This window comes from Neodiprion fabricii, chromosome 6 (assembly GCF_021155785.1).
Source record: "Neodiprion fabricii isolate iyNeoFabr1 chromosome 6, iyNeoFabr1.1, whole genome shotgun sequence".
Taxonomy (NCBI): domain Eukaryota; kingdom Metazoa; phylum Arthropoda; class Insecta; order Hymenoptera; family Diprionidae; genus Neodiprion; species Neodiprion fabricii.
In genome coordinates this window covers 8,489,045-8,512,553 of record NC_060244.1, presented here as the reverse complement: position 1 = coordinate 8,512,553, position 23,509 = coordinate 8,489,045, and the positions used below count along the sequence as shown (strand labels likewise).

Here is a 23,509-nt window from a genome sequence, read left to right as displayed (position 1 = left end):
ACATTTTTTCATCACATCTGAATTCAGTTTCCTGGAATTAATTAATATATACATATATGTATACCTTCAAAAGAAATAAAGAAAATAGTAACTGTAGTACTGAGAAAAATGAAAACATTAACCAAGGAATTCAAGTTTTCAACTTTACGCGGACAATTATTAGATTCTTCGAATAAGTAAAAGCTATAAATTGTGATTAGGAAATTCAAGGCAGTTGTTATGTGATTTTCCTGTAACGTATAACGCTGAAATTACAGCGCTAAACCTGTCAATTAAGAGTCATGATCAAAGGATCACTAGCTATAATCATTCGAAGGAATGTCTCGCATATTTTCACTATTCCTTTAATTTTCTACCAGCAGTCTCTCCGCGTTATGCGCTTTTAATCACGAAGGAACAATTTATCACCACATCGTCGGGTCTAGCAATAAGGTGTAAAATTGCAGTGTAAGTAATAAAAAGTGGGGCTAAGTATTTATCCATACCTAACCCCATAAATTGTTATCGTAGATGGCTAAGTACTTTTCTGCACACCTCGCTTTAGCGATACGAGATTATCACCCTGCATCATCAGTTTATGTTTCATGAATTATTTACTCGATTCACCTTTTACCTTCGCAACAAACAAATCGTTTTGGCCCGATTCTAATAATCTGGGATATTTCACGGCTTGCCACCGCATGCAAAACCGTGGTGTCGACATTCTTTACAAAGTTACTATATTTTGTTTCGCGTATTATTCACAAATGCCATTTGAATTTTATTCAATTTACTCCTCTCAAGAAAACCCTGGTGACGTATGGTTTACTTTAGAAGCTTCTTGCTGGTTGATTTAAAAAATTTCTCACCATATCGCAAATCTTTTATCACTAATTTTTGAACCTGTTTTTCAACGATCGTTTCAGTGACCTGAAAATTATCATGCCCGCCTTTCGATCATTTTTTTCTATTTTGGCTGTTTTTTCTTCGGAGAAAATACACGCAGTGTTTTCACGTGTGTGTGTTTTATTTATTTACGCCGGGCATATAGACTTGTGTAGGCGACTAAAACATGTCCCGTACTCTGAGAAAAATTTCGTTTGTTACAGTAACTAGAAAAATTGAGTAAAACAGGTATCGTTAAAAAGAACTGTTCGAATATTGTTGGAATTAAGAAAAACTAGGTACGCGTAACAATTTTGAGCAATTGTCGATACTTTTTTGGTAATTGCAACGAAAAATCAGTTTGTTCGATTTACTCGACTTTTTCAGTTAAATAAGACTTTAACGTCAATTTATCGTTGCACAAGCGTTAAATTTTCGCAACAGTTACAAGAAAATATAGTAAGAGTGATCGTAATAAGAAAGAATCGTAACGGATACTAGACTTTCCGGTAACAACTAGAAAACTAATTGTCATTTTCTACCTAGAACTATATTTTTCGGTTATGTTAAAACATGAAAGTAGTTAAGGACTGAGCGGCAACCGGAACTAAAAATTTCTTTCACATCAGTGAAGAACTGAGGGCCACTGGACCATCCCCGTGTATACATATAGCATCGGTTGTTTGCGTAATAATTGGATTTCCTATAATCCAATTGAGAGGAATTAAGCACACTGCTCGTTAGAATGCAAATGGGCAAATGACCGGGTGGCCGAACCGGTAAACCGAAAAAGAGGAAAACGGGGAAAAGGGAATCGACGTTGTTGTTAAGCGCGACGGTTATTGCCCCTTGCGGACTGCAAGGCAAGGATAACCCGCGCTTTCTACTTGCCTTGGTAATTTTGCGAAATACAAAGTCATGTATGCACCTCAACGAGTTTCGATAAGGGAGAAACGTGACGGTGTCGCCGATTTTTGCGAGCGCGTAAGACGCGCCGGAGAATTTTTATCTCAGTATATTATGCTAACTGAAAATATACTATACGTATGCGTTATAGCGCCTGGCGCTCTCGGAAACGGGGAAAAGTCTGGGGGTGGAAAAAAAAATCAATGAATACCCCGTGCATAAAAATATGTATACCGGTCTCTGAAATCGTGACGTAAGCTGCGGAGGGGATGCACGGGATAAGAAAATTACGGAAGTCAGCACGGAGGCTGCTTTACAACGTGCTACGGACAATCTGCAATACTAGTATCGATACTCTGGTGAATAAATTGAATCTAGGGTGCGGGTTGAAGGTAAATTCAATGAAAATTCATTTGTGAATATGGGTATTCCAAAGTTTCGAATAATTATGCGAGTGCGTTTGGTAATATTAAGGGCGAGGTTGAAGTTCCGAAAACCCCAAATCTCCAAAGTTTTTAGTGGCGAAACTTGAAGTAAAGAAATCAAACTTTGACGAAACATCAAAGTTTCGAATGGTTCGAAACCCGACGCTCAAGTTCCGAAAGTGCAAAGTTCCCCTGAGGGCAACATTCCGAAAAGGCTTAACTCCGACAGGTCAAAGTTCCGAAAGTGCGAAAATAAGAAAATTTAAATATCTCACACATCGAAATTCTGAAACATCCGAGATTTTCATTTCCGTACATTTTTGACTTGGTGAAATTACACTATTTTGATATTTCTTTGTTTTAAATTTTCGATATTTTTACGCTCAGAATCCTGATCAATCTGATTTTTGGTTTTTCTCATTTTTTACACTCACTTATGGAGTAAACTACGTTGTGTGAGTATATTTTAATTTTCGGAATTTTACTCTGTTGAAGCTCTATTATCGGGAATTTTATTTTATCGAATCTTTGCTCTACCGGAACGTGAATTTTCGGAACCTTGCATTTTGAAACTTTGAGCCGTTGGGTTTCCAACCGTTCGAAACTTTGTCGTTTTGTAAAAGTTTGATTATTTACCTCGAGTTTCGCTAGCAAATAATTCGGAATTAGGTGCTTTCGGAACTTCAACCCCGCCCGTAACATCATGTTCAGGAATATTAATTTACGTAACTCGTATGCGTATCATCTATTCAGGAATGAGCGCTGAAAAGCGGATAAATCTATTTTTGTGAAAATACAGATTAGATGCGAAAAAAACAAAATTACAAACGAGCAATGTTTCATCGAAGGCGGGCGAAACCTTCGATCATATATTTAATATTTCACTTGCTCAAAATCAAATAAATTTCAATAATGTGTAAATTCAATATTGTTTATTTTATAAAAATAATTTATTTATCATAATAATCGAATGCAAAAATCATCTCATCAATTTTACTGTTCTGTCACGAGTATATGTGATGAAAAACATTCTTTATACACACTTTTCTTCTCACATTAAATAATAATAAAAACAAGAACAAACCCATGACACGTTCAATCGAAATCTGATACACCCAAAACTTATTTTTCAAAATCATCTGACCTGCAGGAAAGCAAAAAGTTTCAACTCTTAACACTTAAACAAAGACCAAATTCTCTGGTTACATAAAAAAAAAAAAAAAAAATTACCCATAAACAAGTTTTTGGTCCTTTGAAAAAATATTTTTTTCAATTTCTAAAAAAATGAAATCGTGGATTGATCCACCTACGATCATCTGCCTTCCTAAATTCGATTCTACGTAGGAGAAGAATATAATTTTCGAAAGAACAATCCGTCTTTTCGCGTCTGCGTGACTTTAAAGTCAGGCTGTTATCCCCCTGGAAAAAAAGCGGCACGCGGTATGCGTATATAAATTTTTTGCGGGTATATTCATGGGCCACCCGGCAATATCATGGGAGAATCATATTCCTATAACATACTTGCAGGCCGAGATAGGAGACGACTTGAGAATCGAACAAGGGTTGGCGGTTCTCTCCGTAATTTATTGGCACGAAACCGCGAATGGAATTCGTCGATCGGTTTATCGTTTTTTTTTTTTTCATTCATCTTTATCTTTTTGGAATTCTTTATTCGGTTTTTTGTCAAGTTCCAGCGCCGAGGGTGAGACTTCATGCAATCGAGACTTGGGACAGATGGTATCGCCCGGATAATAATAATAAAAAAATAACCACCCTTGGACCATAATTTCGATTTCGGGACTTTTATTGGGTTACATGTGGTTCCGCGCACACCTCGAATATCCCTCAATTTTCGCTACCTTTTCCCCCCTTTCGTACAGCGACCCTTCGGAGTATCCGAGAGAATAACTAAAAAGTTCCGACACTTTTTGTCACTCTTTCCTTTCCTGCGAACCGCCCATTTTTCCGCCCAAGACACTTACACTTTTCTTTCGTAACTTAAAGGAGATTGTGTAAATTTGTTATTATTTTCTTAGGATTCTTCGACTTATATCAATGGAATGAATTCTTGTTTTCTACAATTCTTTCCACTGCAATATCGAGATGAAAATTGTGGCAGACAATTTTTTGCCAAAATATCACGATTATTTTATAGAGCCAGTGAATTTTGCCCAAGTTCAAAGTTAATTTTCAGGGTTTATACCGAGAAAGAAATTCACAAACCGCCGGTGATTATAATTTCGGGGTGAATAATTATTGAAATAATTAGTGAAGGGTTACAGGAAATATTTGTAAAATGAACTAATATTTGAAACAAATCAGAGAGGTAGAGAAAAAAAGGACTTATGGATTGTCAAGTAGCAGCAGTTCAGTTTATAAAAAACAACATCGTGCGCATTAAGCAGATATGATTACACGAATGAAGTATGACAAGAAAAAAAGAAAAACACATCACAGGCATTATAATGGTTTAGATTTCCAGATGAATTACAATTTCATTTATATTATGGGTGAAATTGTGTGTACAACGGCGCTTCCAAGAGCTTTTTATCTGAAATATCTTGTTTCATTGAAGCTTAGCGTACAATGAGCTTTGTGCTCGCAACGTACGTTGATTTTTTTTTTTTTTTTGTCTCCTTTCACTTTTTCTTTTACGTTTCCTTTTTTCATCAGACTTAATTGCAACACAACGCCTCGGGTTGATTCGTTTAGGTATTTGTAATTAAACGACCGTTTGAGAATTCATCGTGCGTTAAATAAAGTCGCAGTTATGTAGCACGAAGTACATGGGAAGGCGAATTGTTTCGTTGACTGCAATTCAGGCGTGGGTGAAGAATTTCAGGAACGAGCTTGCCGAGCATCTATTTTCCAGCATTGTGCGTGATTCTATTTTTACATCTCGCTGTAACGCTGCTTTAACCGAATTTTTAATTAAAACAATTTCCTTCCACACTTTGCTTCGACTTTCTTTTTACATATAGGTATATACACACGCATATGTATATATTCATATTTTTTTCTCTTCATATCTCTCGACGTTTCGCAAAGCTGACTGCTCGAGCCAGTGCTTTTATCCCCGAGAAGCTCTTTCGGCTTCTTGCCCTTTTCCGAAGCCCCGTAAACTCCTCGGGGAAATTAACCAGCTATAACGCGGGTATTAGAAAGCATTACCTTGTAGATGATGAAGAAGGGTCTCTCTGAATCACGTCGCGATACCTCGTAGACGTAATAATCATGGCTGCACAGTTTTGGTGAACTTTCACCCAGAATTATTGAGGGTTTCGGGACTTCCCGCATCTCACGATCATCTGTAGAATATTCGTGGTTTGCTTGAACAATTGAAGAAATTGACGGAGATGTTTCAAGATTTGACAAGAGATATTTTGCAATCGGTTGTTTTCTTTTTTTTTTATCTCTTCAACATCTACTTTAAATGACGTTTAATCAATACTCAATTCTTGAATCGGATCTCGGGAATTGTTGGTGATGGTTTCAGTCAAAGAAAGTTTATCTGCTTCGTGTCACGACAAATTTATCAATGTGATAAGCCCAGTCTCATATTAAATTCTGACCTATTCTACCCAAATATTGCATTACTTTTATTGTACGTTCTACGAAATTTCATTCGGTCAATAATCAATGTTAATGGAGAGAATAACACAATGGTGGAAGAATTCATTGTATAAAAATAAAAATTGATTTCTTGGCGAGCACTTTATGTTATTAGCGAGAGAGGTGAAGATTGAACTATTTTAAAATAGCGGAAGAAAACAGGTTAAAACGGACAAGAATGATGAATCGATGGGGAAGAAAAGAATTTCACTGAAGCCCGCGGGTCGATACAGTTCAATAACGAACAGATAATGCCCGTAAAGTTAGATATTTTTTGCTTCTCTGGCTCTGGTGGAAACGTAGATACAGCCTATAATTCACGACGCCAGTTTAGAAAATACGAGCGAACGTTGGATGGAAAAAGTGTTTAGGGTTTGACGTTTTAACGCCCTCGCCGCAGCCAGCCGTTATAAAATGATCTTTTTCCGGTTCATTTTATTTGACTTTTTGGCAGATTGCTGGGGTGAAAAAGAAGTAGAGACGCAAGCTCGGGACTCTTTTTTCTCTCATCGTTGCCCGCGGGGAATAAATGAGCGTTTGAGTTCCATCGCGCGAAAGAAACGCCGGCATGAGTGTGGAACAGAGATTCAGGATGATTACAATCGTTGGGAAATTTAGTTGCACGAGACGCCGGAACGCTAATGAAATTCGAAGAGATTGCAATGTTTTTAAATTTGTTTGAAGAAAGGCTTCAATGGTGTTCCGGTTGAAAAAAATGTCTCTTTCTTAATCGCAAGATCTGAGATGAATGATCGAGAATCGAAAGCACCGAACAATAAAATTACTTGAAACTACATTAATCCAAAGTTGAAAGCACATTTTAAGCGCTCAAAATCCGTTGAAATCAAAGGTGAAATTGCTTAAGATCCAATCTCAGGGATTGAAATCGTGTAGAATCAGAAATAAATTGTATTGCGATAATGGCTAAACTATAATAAAATGTACGACAAAATACGTAACAAAATTTCGAATAAGTTGGTGCAGTTCAAAAATTATTCGATTAATTTGTTGAATTTCACTTCGAAACTGACACGATGCGAAATCTTAGCTACAGATCCGATTCCGCGATGCATACACGGATCTAGATGCATAATGTCAGTAAAATCAGTGCACAAATCTGAACCCGTCGAAGACGTGACGAGAAGGGAAAAAGGAACGGTAGAAAATGCGAATAAATTGGCTTTGAAAATACGAGGGAATTGAAAAGTCCCCGGAATCAAACTCCGCCCCCTTTCTCTCATCAATCAGAAATAAAGAGGTCCTTGGAATATATATATATATATGTATATAAAGGGTTATCCGAAGGCCACGTCGGCGTCAGAAGGTTTGAGCGTCCCATCAGCTCGACATCGAAAATGCTGGAACGGCCGAGCCTCGCCTTGTATTTCAGACTCTCGTCGTTTCCATCTAACAAAAATTTTCTCACCTCGTTCTTTTCTCTCGGCGAAAAATGGGGGAAAAAATTGAAAAGAGAAATAACAGAAAAAACGGAGAGAAGGGTGAGAGAGAGAGAGAAAGAGTGAACGGGTATATCAAAGGAAATACCATAGGGAATTGAAAATATATCTCTAACGTCATTCCTTGCGCATCTTCACCCATAACTATGGATGGGAACTCCTTCGTGTTATAGATCATCCTTCGTCCGCAGCTGAGGAGCGAACTTTTTTCGATCCCTTCAATTCCTTGACCGAAATCGCTGATGGATGAATAATATCGAGGGTATCGTGATGGAAACTTTACTCAGGAATGTTATACTTGGAATTTTGATAAGAGTTGGGTGGTTTTACTTTCTCAATAAAGGAACACCGCATCGATCTTTGGAGAATATTGTAACGTTGTTTTAAATTTTTTAAATATTTGCCTTCTGTCGCGGAGACGAAAATTTTCCATAGTACCTATTCTTTTGTTGAACACGTGACAGGCGTAATTTCTACTGCAGATTTCTTCAGTCATGAGATTGGCAAAACTGGAGAAAGATGAAATCAAGAGCTGAAGAATAAAGCTGAAGTTGATTGAACTGAATTTAATTAAAAGGCATATTTCGCTTCGACAAAGCTACTAATCAAGAATCGTAAATTCAAATAAAGAAACTTCTGTGATGATATCTTGAGAAAGATTAAGTTATTTCCATGTTTTTGCCCAAGCTCGTTTTGAATCTAAATTTATTCTTATAAAATTAACCGATATTGATATTGAACAGTGGTAAAATTTCCTGCAATAACCCATAAATTTATTAGTAATTACAGCCTCTGTCTATAATAAATTGACATAATTTACAACGTTTTAAATGGTGTCAATAGAGAAGTTGAAGATTAAAAGTGTAAGAGAGGAAATTTTATTGATCATTCATGAACAACATCAGATATAGTTAATTAAAAAGCGATACAACAATACATGTCACAGCTTACAGTTATGAAAAGCTTACAAAATTTAATTCAATCAACTCAATTTTCACTTTTTATTATATAACCGTGCGATGTGGTTATCATTCAGTGTCGTTTTACTAAATCCAACACCATTGTCAGAATATCAATGATAAATCTACGTTGACAAAGCTACCGCATGATTTATATTATTTTGAGAGTATCGATTGAGACTACGAAAAGAAAAAAAAAAAAAAGAAACGGATAATCTCGTTCATTGTCCAGCAGGGAAGCAGTAGAGTTTCCGGTGCAATAATCGTGTGTCCTGAAATCGAATAGAACGAGAGAAGGAAACACTTGCTGGTTTTGTCCGCATAAACCGATGCAATAATTCTTGTGCAATCGATACGTGGCTTCCGCAGTGATCGATGAGAAATCGAAAGCCTCCTCTGTCTCTCCTTCTCTTTCTCTCCCTCTCTCTCTCTCTCTCTTTCTCTCTCTTTCTCCTTGGCGTGGAACGATTCGCAATCACATCAAGCAAGAGTAGCGATCCTTTTCTCGCGTCTACACGGCTTGGCAAAGTTCAATAGAAATCAATGACATTTAAAAAGCGAATACGCGAGCACGTGAAAGGCGCAGGCAGAGAATTTGCCTACTGTTCCTCTGAAAAGCCCCGCCGGTTGTTTCGTTCTATGTACGTTGATTAACACGCTGAATTGCGGAAGTTTTAAACAAGGGAAAAGCTCGATGGTTCAGCTCCTTGTCCGATTTTCAGAGTTTCAAACACTCGGACAAAAGACGGAAAGTTTACTGCTTGAAGCGAGTTGAGTTTCTCAAAAACCGAACCCCTACTTTCTTTCAGTCACTTTCCGCCGAGAATTTATTCGTCGGGTAAATTTTCTCGTTAAAATCAACTACCAAAGAAATGTTGGCGAACTCATGAGAGAAATTGAATTTTACAGGGAACGTTTATTATTTATAACAAGGTGGGAAAATTTTTTTGCTAATTCTTCACGAGTTTCGAGTACAAGTTTCTAAAAGCTTTTCAAATTCAATCATCTTTCAACCGTTGAGAGTAAATTTTTACCAACACCGGAAAAACAATGAAACTTGTTGATTTCTTGAGAAAACGGGGTTCGTTTGTATAGTCTAGTAGTTACTGAAACACGAGAATCTGACTCTGAATCAAAATATGCGACAACTATTTATCACCTTCATAAATAGTGAAGCTGCTTTCCATTAACCTCGGATTTGGCCCTTTCCGTCTGATTAGTCGGATCCACTTGCATTTTTCACTTAAGCTTATTCAGGTGAAAACGGAACAAGCGTAGACTTAAGTGTAAACACAATGTATCCGGTAACAAATAGCGAGTTTAACAACTGCCGGAAATAGCCGGCGTTTCTTCTGGGGGGCTAAAATTGCGGTTCATTCTTCTTCGTTGTTCATATTTCAGGCATTTATTCTACGTTACGCAAACTCTCGTCGACCAATTTTATGTGGCATAATTTACCTCATTTACTCGAGCAGCTTCCCCGTGAAAGTAAATCACTCAAAGGCCGTTTCTTCGTACGCTTCTCTCTTACTCGTTACACTTAGTTCACTTCTAGATACGTTGTATGTGAGTATATATCTACTGAAATGACCGAATCTACTTACGTCACCTCCTCGAGTCACTTCAATCCGTCGTTTTATAAGGCCAAGGTGTTTCACCTGCCTGAAATTCTACTCCACTTGAGCAGGATGCCACTGTATTAGGTTCTTCAGAGCTGGGTATGATTAAAAATGGTTTCATTTTAATTCCGCACTTAAAATGCACAATGTCATTTGACGCGGTTCTTGATTAGAATGATACTTTTCTAACACCTACTCAAACTCTTAATTTCGGAAGATTAGTAGGAAAAATTGTGACAAATTTCTACCGAAGAATAACCGATTTTTTCAACATCGGGATTAAATCTGTCCTAAAACATCTTCAAGTCGCTATTGATGCTCAGAAACGGTTTTTATAAGATTCTCAACAAATTTTTTGTAAAATTATTTGGGTTTTATATCAAACATAAAAAGTTTTAATCTTAAAGTTTATAATTCAAAATAAAAATAAAAATAGTCGAGGAATTTGTTGAATCTTTATTCTCCAATTTCCTGAAACTCTGCATAAATCTTGCGAACCTCATCTACGAGAATCCCTGCGAAGCTTTTGCCGTCTTTGCGTAATCGTAAAAAATATCACGGCGCCGTCGATTGAGATGCGTGTAAAGCAATTCGCCGTGTTCTCACCAAATATCGGTATAGATCCATTTCCGGGGGTGATTCATCGAGTCCGATGAACTTCGCGAGCCGGCGTTATGAGGGTGAATCAGAGTTCTAATAAAGCGCCCCAAAGTCTCGACTTTCCCCGCAAATATCGAACTCTCGTATTCGGCCCAAGTTTTTCTTCCGGGAACTCTACGTCATTCGGAAGAATCTTATAACTGTCAGGCAGTTCGTGATTCAGCCCATTTTTACCGGTGACTAAAGCTCAGTCATCGCACAAATGCTTTATACCATCTGACGTAACACCCGGCACCTGATGCTGTGCACTCTGGTTTTCCTTTGTTCTTGTTCACCAGCGCGTCAAATTGATCAACAATCTCAAGTTGAGACCGTGGCCGATGACGTACCGCGTGTAATTACGATCCTGCAATTACAGAAAGGGAATGAATAAATATAGCTCTTGGCCAATTTTTTGTCCCACAAGTTCGCCCGAGTAAAATTAATTAACGCAGAATATTTCAGACGGAATCTTTTTCCTTTGTTTGATTAACTTTTTTCTTTTTTCTTTTTCTACCTCCAGTTCTACCTCAACTTTTATTTTCACTATGAGTATTATATTCCTTTTTCTCACAACGGGTGGACGGCTTTGTCATGACCGTGAAAATTTTATAGTTAGAACAGAGATCTTTTTTTTTTTTTTTGCTTCTCCTCTCCTCCTCTACGCGCGACTTTTTAACGGCGAGTTTTACAATGAATTTTTCAATTCTGCTCTACAGGTATTTATACCAGCGTTTTTTTGCATGCCTCAAAACCGAATATATGCCGTAGAACTATACAACTGTTTGTTTGATATATTCGCCAAGTTTTACCGCCGGTGCTCTTGGGAAATCTTTTTTGTTTTTTATTTTTTTATTCCAACCGTGCCGTTAAGTTGAAAAAGTCAAGGATGAGGCGGTGAAATATTGCCGAAAGAAAGGCCTAATGGTAACTCAAGGAGAGAAAGCGGGGAAAGAGAGAGAAAGGAGCGAAAGAGAAAGAGGACGAACCGGAAATGGGCGGCTCCCTCGAGCTACGATTACTCAAAAATGTCAAGTAGACAAATCTAACGAGCTGCTCGCGGAGATGATTCCTGCCTTAAAAAGTTCCCTCCGAATTTTTCTCCCGTAATTTTTCGCTCACTTATTACGTATAATATGTTATACTCGACGAACGTCCCTCTCGCCGTGCTTGATAAGTAATTGGGTACGTGTATGTTTGGATTTGCTGCCCAATCAGCTCACCACCCTAATTCAAGAACGCCGTGTACTGTGTTATGTAATTTCATTCAACGTCGATATCTTTTCTTTTTTTCTTTTTTTGCATTACGACGATGAAGCTTTGACTCACAGAATAATTAGTCGAACTGATTTGAGCCAACGAATTGGAAGGATGATTATTCTCCTTCAAAGATTTCGCTAACTTAGTGATTGAGGTGGGATTTATTTCTGCAATAGGTGAAATTCTTCCGCTAGCAAGTCGTCAGAATATTTAACGTAAGATGGTTACACGGATTCATTGACAAAATATTTAAATAGCCAGCACTCTCATTCGCTTCATCCATTTTCATAATATTTGCTTGGAACAGGGTTTACAGAAATTTAACAGATTGATATTTGAATTATTTAATTTTCAAATTTGACTTTACGAAATATTATTTTTTACTAACCGAATACCTTCTGTACGTATAAGTGCGGACTGTTTAACTAACTCGTGTTGTTTTATATATTCAAATATACCTACTCTTTCTGTAGCTCAATAAATATTAGTTATAGTTGTATATTGGATGTTCAATATTGGCTTGAATAAAATTCATTCCATTCGACAGATTAAAAATGATTTCGACGAACGAAATTCATCAAAATATTTACCTACAATAATTCAAACCACAGTAAATCTGATGATTCAAATTTATTTTTTATCAAATCCAAGTAAACATGATTTAAGTTTGTTAATAATTGGTTATTCAGCAATGTAAATTAAATTAATTGAATTGCTTGTTCTTTGGCTCTGCAGTGCGGGGTGAAGGTTTCATTTTGTGGTATAAAAGATTTGCGGCAATTTTCTTCCTTGCAAAGAATTATTTATATATTTTCTTCTCAGATTACATATACATTGCTCCAACATAACCGAAGTTTCCTCGAATCGACAAAGCTGTGTTACTTTTTGTACTTCGAATAAATAACATTCTGCCGAAGGAACCCCACGGGAAAAAAAACCGCCGTCCGAGAATTAAGAAAATGATTTTCAGGGTGATATATTATTGCTACAAACGATACGTCATTCTTATGCCCCATTTGTCTTGGGCGATAAACGATCGCTTTCTGGAGACGTATTTATTTCTATGAGGCATATAAGGTATATATATATCATATACATATACGGGCGAGGAAGGATTGCCTTTGCGAATTGCAAGAAAAGGTGGATAACAAGCTTACGTCATCGAATAGAATCTAAGATTTACTATCCGGAGCAATCTGCGATTCAGGCCACGGTGGTAAGTTCATATTACATACACTTTAGTTGTAGAACGTCTTCTATGCATCGCTTTGCGCGTCGCTTAAGCCTCTCAAAGCCTCAAAGTTACGTATGCAAGGGTGAAAGGGAAATCCGGCAAAGCCGGCCAGATTATCTTCTAGGAAAAAAAAGGAAATTTATGCGACTGAATTTACGAACAGAAATATAACTCATTTAATTTCTTTCCATCGTTTCTTTCCTAGGAATTCTTAAATTACTTCACACTTTAGTAATTTCAGTTCAATACAGAATTAGACAAACGCTTTATTCGCAATTACTACTATAATGGTAAAAAAAATTTAAAGACTAAAATTTCACCGCTGAAAACTCAAATTTTGTAGACTTCATTTTTCTGAATCTGTAAACATAGAGGCCGACAATTTTATCGTAACTTTTTAAATTCTAGGCTAACGATGTACAAAAGAAAAGAAACGTATCTAATAACGAATATCAAATCTCAAATACGTAAGCCATTGTGAAACTTGATATTACGTTCCGAAGAATTCTCGGTACGTCATTTTGAACCGCTTGACTTTGCGGGAAAAACAAAATTCGATCGAGTTACAGGGATTTAAAAATGTTCACTAAATGCACACGTTTCGATTTTTCCGGCTTTCTAAAATTAGTCGGTCATTAATATTTACACTATTACTACGGGCAAATTTCCCTGTCACTTTTACCGCATGCGGTGCAAATATACGACGTACTGCACAGAATTGCACACAGGCATAATTATACGCGCTATCAAGTATGTGAGATTGGATAAATGCCGTTGTAACCGGTGGCTAATTCACGATTATACGTGATAGGTAGGTACATATAATAATTTATTATTACTGCATCTGGCTTAGCAATTATACCGACAATATTAATTAATCACTCTGCAGCGGTGTCTGCCCTGCGTAACGATATACCCGGTAATATTTAACGAGAACGAGCAAAAAGTCCGTGCCGCCATGTGTTCGAAAGGGAACGTCAATCTAGATATTGAAAATAGTTACACGAACGTGTACAAATACTTTGCATTCATTTGATCACTGTAATTAAACATTTACTATCAAAGGCTTATAAATCGTTATAATAAAACGTTCAATTTTCCGTCGTTTCGATAAAATCTTTGTCTCACCGTTGGAGAACATCAGTTTTATGATTTAAAAAAAAAGAAGAAAAAAAACGTATTTTTCGGAGCACAGAAAATGATGCATGATTTTCTACACAAGATAATATTGTCAGAAATGATAAACATTGAATCGATTTTTCAACATCAAACGTATGTCTTTATTAATTAAATATAATTTGTGTTGATTTTGCGATAAGCCTTTCAAGAAAAAAAAAACAACAAACGAACAAGAGCAGACCACGTAAAAAACATCGATTAAACGTAAGATGAAGTGTGTGCGGAAATAAATCCGATACGACTTACGTGCTCCTTTCCTCTCCCTCTCTCTTTCTATTACTCTGAGAGGTAACAGGAAGTGAAGGTGGAGTTCCTACATGAAAGGTGTTGCGTAAAGACGAATTCCTTACTTCGTGTATCTCACTTATCCGTTTCCATTTTTCTCACTGTAAATAGCGTTTAATTAATTAATTAATTGTCATTGCAGTATTTTCATTTTCGATACTTTTATAATAATGAAACGCGATCGACGTGTAAGAAAAGTTTTCTTGGCAGTCCGATGAGTCACTCAGGATTCGAACGATCGAGCTGAAAAGCAATGTTATTTCTTTTTTCTTGTCGGGTAGAATGAATGATTCAGCAAATCACCAATCTCGACAATTCGTAAAGAGACGCTGCAGAGGAATAAAGTTTAATTGAGTTTGTTTAAAAGGAATAAATTATACAACTTGAGTGGGTAATCAAACAATTAGAAAACGTATTTGGTTTGAGCAAGTCTCGTTTGAATGTATTGAAATTTATTCACCGTCATAATCAACATTTCAATTTACAAAAAAAAAAAAAGAAAAGAAACACTTTCCACGCTGTTTATACTTCAGCAAGTTTTTATTTCTCCTGTATGGTATTTGCCAAAGTTTCTTAGCGTACTTTGGGAAATAACAAATCGACCTCATCCGATGTATACACGCCTCAATTTACCTTTACATGTTTCTTGAAAGTAACTTTTTCGGATCTCTTAGAGTTTCTACCGCGAGACTTTCCGTAGGCGGTATTAGGGGAGAGGAAAAACTTACCGTTGACTGAATAAAAACTTTTTTCGTCGGAGAAAATGATCGGTTTAATATCGATACGTGTACAATTCTCAGCGAATTTCTTCCGCTGTCACCTGCCAGCATTTTTCACCCAATCGTACTCTCAGTTACAAGAAAATTTTCAAATCAAGAGAACGCGGCAGCTGACAAATAATATAATAATCTCGTTCCTCTCGCAGTTTTAAGACAATAGCGGTACTTCGTACTTTTCAATTTGGCAAAATACTTCGACCAATATTTTTTACCGCGAATATCTTTCCACTTTTAATCTCACATCCTTTCATTTTACGCGGTAAAATGAAGCAACTACCTTTTCCATGGAGTACAATTGCAGGATAAGACGTACAAGAAGTGCACTCGGAAAGCGTGGTTGTTTATTCAAGAAATTGCTGGACTTCCCGAGTGCTCTTTTCTCTTTCCCCATCTTCCATTTATATCTCCGTATTTTCGCGTCCTTGCGCCTGTTCTTCGTATCCTTTTCCACCTCGCACTTCTTACCAATTGCCACTCAGACTCGGTGACCTCGAGTTTTCGTGCGACATGTTGCAGCCAGAATTCCATCCGCACAGAAGCAATTAGCGGCCGTCACAGCGGACCGTTTTTACGATTCAATTTCGACTAAAAAATGTTTGTCTATCCGACAGTTTCGAACCGTTCCTCAATCAAGTCATCGAGTTTACTCCACCTCGAAGTGACCTCTCGTCTTATGTGTACCACCGAGTCGTTTGCTTACAGGGCGTAACTGCATCGTCGTACAATTGCGATTCCGCAGGAATTAATTATCCTTTGCCAAGCAGTTTACATCCCGCGACGTACCGTACAATCTAAACTCTGACCGTAAACTATCCAGCTACTAACAAATTTCACAATCATGCTGGAAGCAGCCCCTCGAGTCAAGTGGCAATTTAGTTAACTCCAGAGAGTCGAGGAGTCGCGCAACCCGAACAGCATCCCACTTGTTGTACATCCATGTTTGCCTAAAACAAGGGTCAATCGTTTCTTTCATGTCACTCATCGGGAATAAAACACCATAAGTATTCCGTATATTTTCCTGCGTGAACCAGTAACTCCGTAATCCAGCCGCAAACAGTATTTGGCACCTCTATATTTTGTTTTTGGATATCAAATTCAAGCTGTACTCGAAACATGTCCTCAAAGTCGAGCCACTCGACAAAATGACACAAATCCTACTCTCAACCTATAGGAGAGCTTTCATAAATTACGTAACGAGCTTGAAGGGCGGAGGGGGTCAAGGAATTCGTTACGTTTTGTTACATTGCAGAGGAGGGAGGGGGGAGGAGGCTTGATATCGTCGTTTCGCAACGATATTTTTTCCCCTCAACGTTACATTTTATCTGTGTCATCAATAATTAACTTTAATTTTTTTTAAAAAAGGCGTTATTAATGGAAAATGTTACGTCACATTTGGGAGGGGGGGTGCAAAGCTCCAGATTTACGCGTTACGTAATTTATGGAAACTCCGTAATAAGATTCGAATTCGATTGCATCGATAAACTTTTAAGAAAGACCTGCAGATATATGATTTCTAATAACGCTTGATTACCGACCGGTGTAATTATTACGGACCGCATATCAGCGCAAGGTTTCACAAATAATATGCACACTATAATTCAGAAATGCCTCGGCAATTCCGCGGCTTAACTTTAACCAGTGAAAATATCGTAACAAAAACAACATCGTTGAGAAAAATGAAACGTGGCAAGTTGTGCAAAAGTATTAAAACCCTGGGTAATAAATGGCGAACGGTAAATTGCGCACTTTCTAAGTCGTTGAGCGCAAATACGTACACTTCAATGTTATTACCGTTAAATATATCGTTATGTTCTCATGCAAAACGCGGTGTCTATCTGTCACATTTGTTGCCCATGGTTTATGTGCCCTGTGCGTTTATTAAGTATTCATACACATGACTGCCCTTACTGGGTTCAATTGTGTCACACGGTGAAGTTTTTGTAATGGTCACATGCATAAGAGCGACGGCATAAGGTAGACGCGTGCTTTTTCAAACGACGAATACAAAGGGATCCTCAATACGAAGGGAAAGATATCGCGGATTCTCCGCCGGCGTGTGAGCGGGAAGTTTTAAGGTTCGCGTCTTCTGTTTGGGGAAAATACTATTTTCGGATTTCGCGTTATCGGGAACGGGGTGAGATGAAACCCATTTTTCAAATGTAAATTACTTTTGGCAGAATAATTTAATACCACGGCACGGGGAAACTAACGCAGTGAACCGTGGCGGATGTTTGATTGCGCAGGAAAATCTGTGTGGAAAGAAACTCCATATCACCGACGTTTTGAGGATTTTTTGTTCCTGCTCTCCTACTTCTTCTTCTTCTACTTCACCCGCATATTTATACATGACACGGTTTTTTTCAATAACTCGAGGGATTTCCGAGACTTTGACACTCGGCGGTTGGGTTCACTGGCTTTGGTCCTGTCGAACGGATTTCGCAGTGACCTTGGAAAATCGGCGAGGGCGTTTCGAGTCGAGGGGTGAAAAGTTTATTCGTTACTTCGAGCCGCTGGAGTTTCGAAGATTCGGGTATCGACGGCACGCGGTGTTTTCAATGAAACTTCTTTCCTTCCTTCGACTCGATGGATCATCGTTTCATTTCGTATTCCAGATCCTTGACCCCGGCACAGGATCATCCCAAATGTAGCAGCACTCCATTGCCAACGATAAGGGCGAACCCAGGCCACGTGCCTCCTTCTCCCTACCCAGCGCATCTTTTATTCAGGAAAGAATTTAAGCTGTTCATATTGAGGCTTAACGGATCGCTGCTCGCATTATAATATATTCCCCTTTACTCGTGCCGGGGAGGGTCTTAACTTCAACGCTTTCTCTGGTGCCGGGTAAACTCACGCGTGAATCTGGAATATCGTACCACACGACTTTCCCGCGAAATGACACTGGAACAGTTTTTCATGTTTCCACGACTTTCAGCGTCAACGAACAAGAATAACGAGATTAGTTAATCCCACAGTCCAGTTTCATCCAGATCCAAGTTTTACAACGGTCCAGCAAACCTTTCGAGAATCAAGAAATCAACGGAGAAAATCTTCGATTAATCATCAGTCAGAAAACATTACCGGAAACAAAGAAATTGTAGTTCAAGTTTGGTTAAGGATGTTGCAGAGCGCTTCTCAGCGCTTCGCTGTTGTACAATTCCAAAGAGGTATTTTGTGAGCATTCGTTTGAGAATTATGTGTGAAACCTTGTGCAAAACACTTGATATTTTTTGCTGTTATTTGCAAACGATACGGACAAAGGTCTTCATACTTTACGATCATTTTCTTGAGACTATCGTTAACTATTTAAATAGTTTTTCATTGAGATGCCCACATTTTTTACTAATAATTCCTCGGGATCTGTGCAGACTATCCGTCAGAGGTTTTGCGTAGTAACGTAATTAATATCAATCAATATTGGGTAAAAAATTGAATCGCGTGACTACATTCTAATTTTTCTCACTAACCTCATTAGTGGTGTAATTCCTGTCATCGCGACGCAGGAAGATTCTCTTAAGATTTGAAGATTAGCGGAACCGAGGAGAAAATAAGTGTAACTAAAGTTTTCAAAGTCAAAGTAAGAAAGGGGAAACGACAGCGAAAACCATGGTGGTTTAAATATTTCATGAAAAGTTATCAAGGCATGGGACACGATCAAAAGCAGAACCAAGACTGCCAAATTATCAGGAAAGTTTGTAATTAGCTTGAATTCAACGTCGTCGCACGATTAAAACTCTCCCTTCGTCGTTGCCCTTTCCCTCAATTCTCCTGCAGGCTATCATTACAGTTCGCTCCAGTTTGCTCTGTCGGCTCAACCCGGCAGCCTTTCCTACACCCGAGGTACAAAAATAATCCTTCACTATTTGCTCACGGGGAAAAACCAATTTCCTCAATGTCCGCGCCTTGTCGTGTAACCTTCCTTATTTCTTCGTGTCGGTATACGTCATAACCCTCTTTAAGATTAACGGGAAAACAGATCTCCGCCCTCGTATCTAACGTTATACACCTACAACCCGAAATCATATTACAACCGTTTTTTTTTTTTTTTTTCTTTTTTCACAATCAATCAAAACCGTAGACCAACAACTTCCCCACCACAATAATAAATAACGAAATGAGGATTGAGAACCAGAAGCTACTACTCCCGTTGCCCAAAATACAGACCTATAAAGCTGATCAAAAATACTCGTAATGAGTTTCGGTTAAGCCTGATCAAACATTCCATTCATGAAAACCGTCTCATGTGCTTCATTGATGAAACAATCGCTTGAACATCAAACTTTGTATTGTCCTGATCGATGAAATTAATTAAATGCTCAACTTTGTTTATTTTCTGTAGACCTGAAAGATAAATTTCGAATCAGCGATGGGAAGATTGTAATTGACGGTTGCTGTCGAGTAACAAATATTCTCAAACAGTTGGAAAGCTACAGCTATAATTGGCTAGAAATTAATCGTTTTGTAAAAAAGTCGTCCGCAGTTTCAATTAGTTTAAATTAAACAAATGTCAGTCAGACTTTGCTTTAACAAGACACAAACTGCATTTTCGCACTGTATAATAACAAAGAGGCTTTACATCTTTATACCCAATGACAATGACGAACCTTTTCACTTGTTCAATTCACAAAGAGATTTCCTCTCTGCCACTGAACTTTCCCAGTAACTGTCTGCAGAGGCGTTGCTCGGTCAGCTAATTAGCATTTCTACACGCGGAAACAAAGTTGGTCAGCATCTGAATACTCGGGAAGTATATAAACCGCCTTTCTAATAACACTGTTGCAATTTTTACTTGCGTTTAAATAATGCCTGCGACGAAACCGACGCCAGATGAAATGCGAGACAGAAGCTGCTGAGAAAGTGCGACAATGCACCGACAGAAAATCATCCACATTCTCTTCGTCCGGTTCCTCGAACTTCTGCTTCTTACTGCATCTGAACGCTGCAGAAAATTACATCAAGCCACCCGGAGCTTCCTACAAGTCGGCCTGAAGATAAATGTGAAGGTTAAATCTCACCCCTGAATCATTCGCGCCCCGCCATCTGCAGACGTGAGCATCGTTCTACGATGTCTCCTCGTTCATTTAAAAGACCATCGCGAAGCTCGAAACGAGGCAGCCGAAGTCGTTTACGCTGGTCGACCTCCCCTGACGAGACTATTAAACGAACGTGGTAAAAGGTAAAAAAAATCGACACCGAATGGTCCCCACCGTGAGTTTAGTTCTACAATTACCACCGTATTTCTTTCTCAGTTTGCGACTGTCTCGAATACCGCTATACTTCTGCATTTAAAAGGATGAAATCAGTGACGTACGCGTGAGTAGTTTTTACGACCCTTCATTTCGAACCGTGTAGTATCAGCAACGACTTCCATCAACGATTTAGAGCAATTATCACTGTTTACACGATACCTGGAAACGCTTGTTTCCCGGAAAAGACAACGTCTCTTGGTACAGATGAAAGGATAAGTTACCTACTCACCGTGCCTCGACATCATCGCGTGCATTACATAAACAGCTGGTGGTTTCATGCGTAGCGAACAATACGTCAAGGCTTGATCGTCGTCAGTACCCATCTACCTGCCTCAGACACCAAACCGCGAACGTAGCTTCATCCTACGCGTCTCTGTGAGCGAAGAGGATGTGACCGAAGACGGAGTTGTGCAGAGGAGCGAAACTAATATTCTGGTGAACGCCCTGGCTACCTTGACCTCTGTCGACCTCCGTCACACTCCAAAGCCTCCAAGATCCAGTCAGCCCGCAGCCGCGTCTCGGCTCTATCCAACTTGGAACAAACACTTGTTCGATATCTACTATTTATTTCCAACGAGACCACGTTTATAGCCTCGAGCCTCGTCGCGCTCTGTCGAACATTTCCTTCAGAGTTGTCGCCACCTGGCTTGATGAAGGGGGACACAACTTCTCAACGGTGGAAAAATAAAGCAAATATAGTCTATACTCTACAGGGAGTTTTGAAGAGTAACCGATCAGCTGGAACCATTCGTGAGACGTTGAAGAGGGGAAGATTTATTCGGTAACAGTTCAATTGCGAGCAACGTGCATGCAATGTGCACATAGCTCCACATATCACATAATGCGTGTTTAATGATACAAACGTTTCGATGTGTTTTATTCTAACTCATGATGAGGACGCGCTTTTTTTTTTACCGTGATCGTGTTGTTACTGTGTAAATCAGCAGGTTTTCACACCTGTAGAGTTTATCTTGTCGCAGTTGGGTTGGAAATCAATCAACGTGCAAGCGCTTGTCATGCTGACTTTTCTAAATTAGCATACCTAATTAAGATGAATCGACGGATTCGTCGCTTTAGGCAAAACCAAGTGTTATAAGGTCTTTGTGGTGATGGTTTTTCAACTTCATCGGTAAAACTGTAGTGTTTTTTCAACATTTTTTCTTTACCACGTCTTTTACAGTCGAAATGTGGCACACACTCTCGAAGCAAAACATAATGGTTAATAAATCTTGGCATTCATACTTCTGACATCGATTTATTCTCATGGAGCTGGGATGCTTTCACCCGCAACATGATTCCTCTTGCCGGGAAGCATGAGCAAACCGAGCCAAATCCGACTCGTCAGGAAACGTTTTGTATTTCAAGAATGTGCAAAAAAAAATTGTCTGCGAGACACATGGTGAAGTATTTATTCACTCGTCAAGTCAAAGCAACGTGTTATGCCTCTTCAAGACAAAGTTGTTCCTTTAGTTAAAGATATCCGTATCAACTTGAAAGATCGCGGGATGGTTAGCTGGACTATTTCCAACGGTGAAAGGATACAAGTGAGGACTTATTACAAACACACGACGGTGACTTTCAATAAAGTAAATCAATTTCGAGAAAAACGAATAGCAGGTAGACAAAAATTTGGACAACCGTCCAAGGTCTTGACGTGGAATTGCTAGCTAATTGTATCGTTTTACACAAAGCACAAAGGCAGTAATTACATCGAGGCAGTGTCCTGGCTTATCGGTTTAAAAAATGATAAACCGCGGTAGTTTCCCGGTGATATTGTGACAATGGGACTCGGTTAACGAAGCTAACAAATTTCTGCCTCCGTAGTCATTGTACACAAGGTGGTGCGGAGTCAAACGAAATTGTTACGTTGTTGGTTATGGCACGCGTCGTTTACCACCACCCGTCTCCTGTTGACGGTTAGAAGTACTCGTTCACCGTCTGTCTCGAGGGACAAAAGGCGCGGGTGACTAAATACGCGTACAAACTATCACGCTGGATACCAAGGAGACGTTACCGCGGGACATTCTCAAGCCCTCGACTTCCGTCGAGGCTCACCTGGCTCTCAGAGTTTCCTCAAGTTTACACAGAGCGGTTTAGCACCTCGTCTTAATTACCTGCCGTCCCAGCTACTCGTACACCCTGCAAACGCGTGCTCAAGATCAAATCCGATCACCTTCAAATTGTCTTCCGCGATTGAATTCGATTCGTTTGGAAGGAATGTGTTCAGATACTCCTTTCATATTCCCAGACCATTGAATACTCCTCGAAGGCTTTTAAGACAGTTAGCATTGTTGCAACTAGTTTTTTTGACGAGAGATACTATACTATACAGCGCCGATCCATTCCCAGAGAAACTGAATCAAGTCGTCGCATTTTACTCCGAGACCAATTGCTCAACGTGCAATTGTTTCACCCACGTTGAACCGAGATGAGATCCTCCTTCAAACGAATACAAAGTGTCACAAGGCTGAACGATGGAGCTTGAAAGAGAGAGACAGATAAAGGCCTTCTGTACCTATTTGTACATCCAATTGTTGCTTACCGTCCTCGGATTGACCGGTATAGAACATTGCCGTAAGCACCGAATGAACCCGGGACACCGGCGAGTAGGAAAACAGTATAAAATCCTGTGAGTAATAAAATGCCGGAAGTAATGTTGTAGCCTGTCATCGAAAGGCGGAGGCGGCGACCGGGAGGAAGCAACAGGACGGAGTGAAGAGAATGGAGTTCGGGGAAGGAACACGCAAAGCTTCGGGGATGATTGCTCGAGGCGGTGAGTTGAATTGACTCACGTATAACGCGAGGGGAAGGGTTTCGCGTCTCACACCCTTTCGACAAATGGTGAATCAATAAAGGCATAGAAATTGTTATATGTATGACCGGAGACGGTTTATCCTGCACCCTTTCCCGTAACGGGGTGAAAAAGCGCCCGGGAGGAGAATATAAATAAAGCGGAGGTCAGAGCTCCGTTCCTGAGGGGTGCGTATCTGATCTCGACCGTTACCGTCTGCCTCTTGTGGTGTTGATTTATCTCGACGAGACGAA

At 39.1% G+C, this 23,509-nt stretch overlaps 1 long non-coding RNA gene across 1 annotated transcript; it reads right to left on the bottom strand.

Moving 5' to 3' along the window:
- Positions 1-10,286: 10,286 nt before the first annotated feature.
- Positions 10,287-20,998, bottom strand: LOC124184395. The gene is made up of 4 exons (XR_006871187.1): positions 20,694-20,998; positions 15,496-16,162; positions 14,401-14,540; positions 10,287-10,848 (listed from the first exon to the last, which is right to left on the bottom strand). It is a non-coding gene; the product is annotated as an uncharacterized LOC124184395 (long non-coding RNA).
- Positions 20,999-23,509: the final 2,511 nt, after the last annotated feature.